We start from the raw sequence: 6,459 nt of genomic DNA on the forward strand, positions 1-6,459 counted from the left end.
GAAGGGGCCAGGATTGGGACATTATTACTGGAAGGGGCCAGGATGGGGACATTATTACTGGAAGGGGCCAGGATGGGGACATTATTACAGGAAGGGGCCAGGATTGGGACATTATTATGGGAAGGGGCCAGGATGGGGACATTATTACTGGAAGGGGCCAGGATTGGGACATTATTACTGGAAGGGGCCAGGATGGGGACATTATTACTGGGAGGGGCCAGGATGGGGACATTATTACTGGAAGGGGCCAGGATTGGGACATTATTATGGGAAGGGGCCAGGATGGGGACATTATTACTGGAAGGGGCCAGGATGGGGAGATTATTACTGGAAGGGGCCAGGATGGGGACATTATTACTGGAAGGGGCCAGGATGGGGACATTATTACAGGAAGGGGTTCAGGATGGGGGACATTTTACAAAGATGGGGCAGATTATAGAAGTAAGGGACCTGGTACACGCATGCCCTGGTCCGTTAGACTTTCTTGTGCTTCACGTCGGGCTTTGCAAGTAGTCTAGTGTGCTACCTTGTGTTGTATTTCCTGGGCCTATATAAGACCAGCACCTGGGTTTTGGTATTGTATTAAGACTTTCTAGTAACTCTTTCAGTTTATCTGTGCACAGCACCAGTCCACAGCCATTAGGACATCTCCCATCACAAGTTACATGTCTGCTGTTTCCAGTAACCTTGCTAACTGTCAGTGGTCATCACCAGCAGGGCCATGACTGGCGTATGAGGCCCGGTGAGCAGAGGGGGCCCGCATAGGGCCCCGTCTTATCTGCTCACCGGGCCCCTACTGGCAGCCGCAGGCTGAACCAGGCCCTAAGCGGCGGCCGGCGCTGCAGCTGTTTAACGCCATTGACGTGCGGGCCCGCACCCGCACGTCAATAGTTAACAGCCGCCAGCCAATCTGAGGCTGGCAGCTGACGTCAGCCGTAGCGTGCAGGTCGCTGGCGTCTGACGTCATTGTCAGTAGCCGGCGAGTGCACGCTGCAGCTGCGTGAAGAGAGCAGGAGCGCGGCAGGTAAGCAGAACTTGTTTTTTTTTGTTTTTTTTTATTGAGAGCGGCGATCCGGGGGGGCCCAGGGCAGTAAAGCTGGACACAGGGGGCAGAAAGCTGGACACAGGGAGGGCAGAAAGCTGGACACAGGGGGGGGGGGGGGGGGCAGAAAGCTGGACACAGGGGGGGGCAGAAAGCTGGACACAGGGGGGGCAGAAAGCTGGACACAGGGAGGGCAGAAAGCTGGACACAGGGGGGGCAGAAAGCTGGACACAGGGAGGGCAGAAAGCTGGACACAGGGGGGGCAGAAAGCTGGACACAGGGGGGGCAGAAAGCTGGACACGGGGAGGGCAGAAAGCTGGACACGGGGGGGGCAGAAAGCTGGACACAGGGGGGGCAGAAAGCTGGACACAGGGGCAGAACACTGGACACGGGCAGAACGCTGGACACGGGCAGAAAACTGGGCACAGGGGCAGAAAGCTGGACACAGGGGGGGGCAGAAAGCTGGACACAGGGGGGGGCAGAAAGCTGGACACGGGGGGCAGAAAGCTGGACACGGGGGGCAGAAAGCTGGACACGGGGGGCAGAAAGCTGGACACAGGGGGGCAGAAAGCTGGGCACAGAGGCAGGAAGCTGGGCACGGGCAGAAAGCTGCGCACAGGGGCAGAACGCTGGGCACAGGGGCAGAAAGCTGGGCACAGGGGCAGAATGCTGCGCACAGGGGCAGAACGCTGGACACGGGCAGAAAGCTGGGCACAGGGGCAGAAAGCTGGGCACGGGCAGAAAGCTGGACACGGGCAGATTGCTGGACACAGGGGCAGATTGCTGGACACAGGGGCAGAATGGAGAAACGGGGCATGATTGGAGACACGGGGCAGGATGACAGACATGGCGGCATGACTGGAGACACTGGGGCATGACTGGAGACAGATGGGGCAGAATTGAGACACAGGGGGCATGATTGGAGACGGGGCAGAATGGTGATACGGGCATGATTGGAGACACTGGAGGCAGGATTGGAGACAGATGGGGCAGGATCATGGGGCAGGATGGATACGATGGAGACAGATGGGGCAGGATGGGGAGATCATATGGGGCAGGATGGATACTCATTGGGGCAGGATGGGAGAACATATGGCTGACGCCAGGAATGAGACACACGGGGGCTAGGATGGCGAATATTATTACCATAGGGGCTAATTAAGGGATATTATTACTGCAGTCATGTATTTATTTTATTTTTTGAGTATACTGTTCTAAATGGGGGGCGGTCCTTTTACTGTGTAGAGTGATACTATGTCGCCTTCTTCATGTGGTGTAATGTAGAAGTTGGGAAAATTAAGTAATGTGTTCTGCAAGTGGAACTCGAGATAACGGTGTTATTTCCTGCAGAGACGAGTCCTGGCTGGATGAAGTGATGGCGGTCTGTGCTGGATGAAAGATGAAGGACTTCACCTAGAGACGTCACTGGTGAGTCAGTGTGTTGCCTATACACTGACACTATACACTGTATACTATATACAGAGGTCCTGTGTATAATGTCACCAGTGATCACTGGATTACCTATACACTATATACAGAGCTCCTGTGGATAATGTCACTGGTGATCACTGTATTACCTGTACACAGACACTGCATACTAAGTACAGATCTCTTGTGTATAATGGCACTGATGGTGATAGTATTGTGTTTTTTTTTATTATTGATCAGTATTGTAGTATTCAGTCACTATGTGGTGGTGGTAATATGTGGTCTGGTCATGATGTTGTGGTATTTGTTCCTTGTATTTGATATTATTCGATCACTGTGGTGGTAATATGTCATCTGGTCATGGTGTGGCGGTATTTGTGCCTTGTAGATAGTATTATAGGTCACTGTGGTGATATGGCGTCTGGTCATGGTGCTGTGGTATTTGTTCCTTGTATGTGGTATTATAGGTCATTTTAAAAATTGAAAAATAAATAAAAATATACCTAAATTGTATTGCATATTTTAACAAATATTTAATAGGTTATAGTAGAGTAGGGCCCGGCCAAAAGTGTCTACCTTGTCATATTGGTGGCTTAAAAAAATCTTTTGGCCAAAACAAAAGCTGCCGGCTATATGTGTGATCTGGTGATGGGAACTGTTAATGTGTGATAGGTGAGAAGTGGAGTTTTTCCAAGAAAGAGTGGTGGGACTGTGGACAGTTTGAGGGGTGGAGGCGGGGCTGGGGTGGAGCCTGGGCGGAGTCTCAAGGGGGCCCCGGAAATTTTGCCAGTATGGGGCCCTGAAATTTCTAGTGGCAGCCCTGATCACCAGGACTGCATCTGTTTGTCTGCTGTTTCCAGTAACCTTGATAGCTGCCAGTGGTCTTTAGGACTTCACCTGCTTGTCTGCTGTTTCCATTAACTTTACTACCTGTCAGTGGAGGACTTCACCTGCTTGTCTCCGGTTTCCAGTAACCTTGCTACCTGTCAGTGGAGGACTTCTCATGTTTGTCTGCGTTTCCCAGTAACCTTGCTACCTATCAGTGGTCTTCAGAACTTCACCGATTTGTCTGCGGTATCCAGTAACCTTGCTACCTGTCAGTGGTTATCAGGACTTCACCTGTTTGTCTGCGGTATCCAGTAACCTTGCTACCTGTCAGTGGTCATCAGGACTTCACCAGTTTGACTGCGTTTTCCAGTAACATTGCTACCTGTCAGTGGTCATCACTCATCAGGACTTCATCAGTTGGCCTGCGACTTCCATGGTATTAAGACTTTCTAGTTACTCCGAACATCTGTTTGCTACCTGTTCTCGGTCTTCTAGGACCTCTGCTGCATGTCCAGAGGTTTTCATGAAGTCTTCTAACTGCCTTCGGCTTCCATGGTATTTTAACTTTATTGTTACTCCTGAGTTTTGTCTGCTACATGTCTGCATTCTCCATGACACCTCCTGTCTGCCTGTGGCTTCCAGTCCTTTACTCCGCAATATGCCTACGGTCTTCAGTACCTCTGCAACCTGTCTGCAGTCTCCAAGACATCTCCTGTTTGTCTACAGCTTCCAGTAACCCGGCTACCCGACAGTGGTCTTCAGGACTTCACCTGCTTGTCTGTGGTTTCCAATAACCCCGCTACCGGTCACTGACTTTCCATTTGCATCTACGTGTTCGCCTGCATCTTCGAGAATGCCTTCTGTCCGCTTGCGGATTCTAGGACCCCTTTAAGACTTTCATTTTGTCTCTACATGTCTGGTTGTAGCTTCTAGGACCCCTTTAAGACTTTGTTTCTACGTTTCCACCTGCATCTTCTGGGACGTCTCCTGTCTGCTTGTGGCTTCCAGGATTTATCCCCAATAACTTTGCTATCCGTTTCATGCGTACAACACCTGCCTGCTGCACCAACTTTCGTGGTCCTTGTGCCCACCCAGACCTTGGGCTAAGAAGATCTACCTCACCTAAAGTGCCTACTTTGTGTAATAGGACCAAGGATGGGGGACATTATTACAGGAAGGGGTCCAGGATGGAGGACATTATTACAGGAAGGGGTCCAGGATGGAGGACATTATTACAGGAAGGGGTCCAGGATAGAGGACATTATTTCAGGATGACACAAAGCTAAAGGAATATTATTACAGGAAGGGGCACAGGATGGAGGACATTATTACAGGATGACACAAAGATAAGGGAATATTATTACAGGAAGGGGCACAGGATGGAGGACATTATTACAAGATGACACAAGGATGGGGGACATTATCACAGAAAGGGGCCCAAGATGGAGAATATTATTACAGGAAGGGGCCCAGCATGGAGTACATTATTATAGGAAAGGGCCCAGCATGGAGGACATTATTATAGGAAAGGGCTCGGGATGGAGGACATTATTACAGGATGATACAAGGATGGGGGATATTATTGCAGAAAGAGGCCCAGGATAGAATACATTATTATAGGATGGTACAAGGATGGGGGACATTATTACAGGATGGCACAAGAATGGGGGACATTATCACAGAAAGGGGTAAAGGATGGAGGACATTATTATAGGATGGTACAAGAATGGGGGACATTATCACAGAAAGGGGTAAAGCATGGAGGACATTATTATAGGAAAGGGCCCAGCATGGAGGACATTATTACAGGAAGGGGCCCGGCATAGAGGACATCATTATAGGATGGTACAAGGATAGAGGACATTATTACAGGAAGGAGCCCAGGATAGAGGACATCATTATAGGATGGTACAAGGATAAAGGACATTATTACAGGAAAGAGCTCAGGATGGGGGATATTATTATAAGTTGGTACAATGATAGAGGGCATTATTACGGATGGCACAAGGATGGGGGATAGTATTACAGGAAGGGGCCCAGGATGGAGGGCATTATTACGGATGGCACAAGGATGGGGGATAGTATTAGAGGAAGGGGCCCAGGATGGAGGGCATTATTACGGATGGCACAAGGATGGGGGATAGTATTAGAGGAAGGGGCCCAGGATGGAGGGCATTATTACGGATGGCACAAGGAACGATGGGGGATAGTATTACAAGTAGGGGCCCGGGATAGAGGACATCATTATAGGATGGTACAAGGATAGAGGACATTATTACAGGAAGGGGCCCGGGATAGAGGACATTATTATAGGATGGTACAAGGATAGAGGACATTATTACAGGAAGGGGCCCGGGATGGAGGGCATTATTACAGGATGGCACAAGGATGGGGGACATTAAACACGTACAGTGGGGCAAAAAAGTATTTAGTCAGTCAGCAATAGTGCAAGTTCCACCACTTAAAAAGATGAGAGGCGTCTGTAATTTACATCATAGGTAGACCTCAACTATGAGAGACAAAGTGAGAAAAAAAAATCCAGAAAATCACATTGTCTGTTTTTTTTTAACATTTTATTTGCATATTATGGTGGAAAATAAGTATTTGGTCACAAACAAAATTTCATCTCAATACTTTGTAATATATCCTTTGTTGGCAATGACAAAGGTCAAACGTTTTCTGTAAGTCTTCACAAGGTTGCCACACACTGTTGTTGGTATGTTGGCCCATTCCTCCATGCAGATCTCCTCTAGAGCAGTGATGTTTTTGGCTTTTCGCTTGGCAACACGGACTTTCAACTCCCTCCAAAGGTTTTCTATAGGGTTGAGATCTGGAGACTGGCTAGGCCACTCCAGGACCTTGAAATGCTTCTTACGAAGCCACTCCTTCGTTGCCCTGGCGGTGTGCTTTGGATCATTGTCATGTTGAAAGACCCAGCCACGTTTCATCTTCAATGCCCTTGCTGATGGAAGGAGGTTTGCACTCAAAATCTCACGATACATGGCCCCATTCATTCTTTCATGTACCCGGATCAGTCGTCCTGGCCCCTTTGCAGAGAAACAGCCCCAAAGCATGATGTTTCCACCACCATGCTTTACAGTAGGTATGGTGTTTGATGGATGCAACTCAGTATTCTTTTTCCTCCAAACACGACAAGTTGT

The sequence above is a fragment of the Ranitomeya imitator genome, chromosome 4 (genome assembly GCF_032444005.1).
Source record: "Ranitomeya imitator isolate aRanImi1 chromosome 4, aRanImi1.pri, whole genome shotgun sequence".
NCBI lineage: Eukaryota > Metazoa > Chordata > Amphibia > Anura > Dendrobatidae > Ranitomeya > Ranitomeya imitator.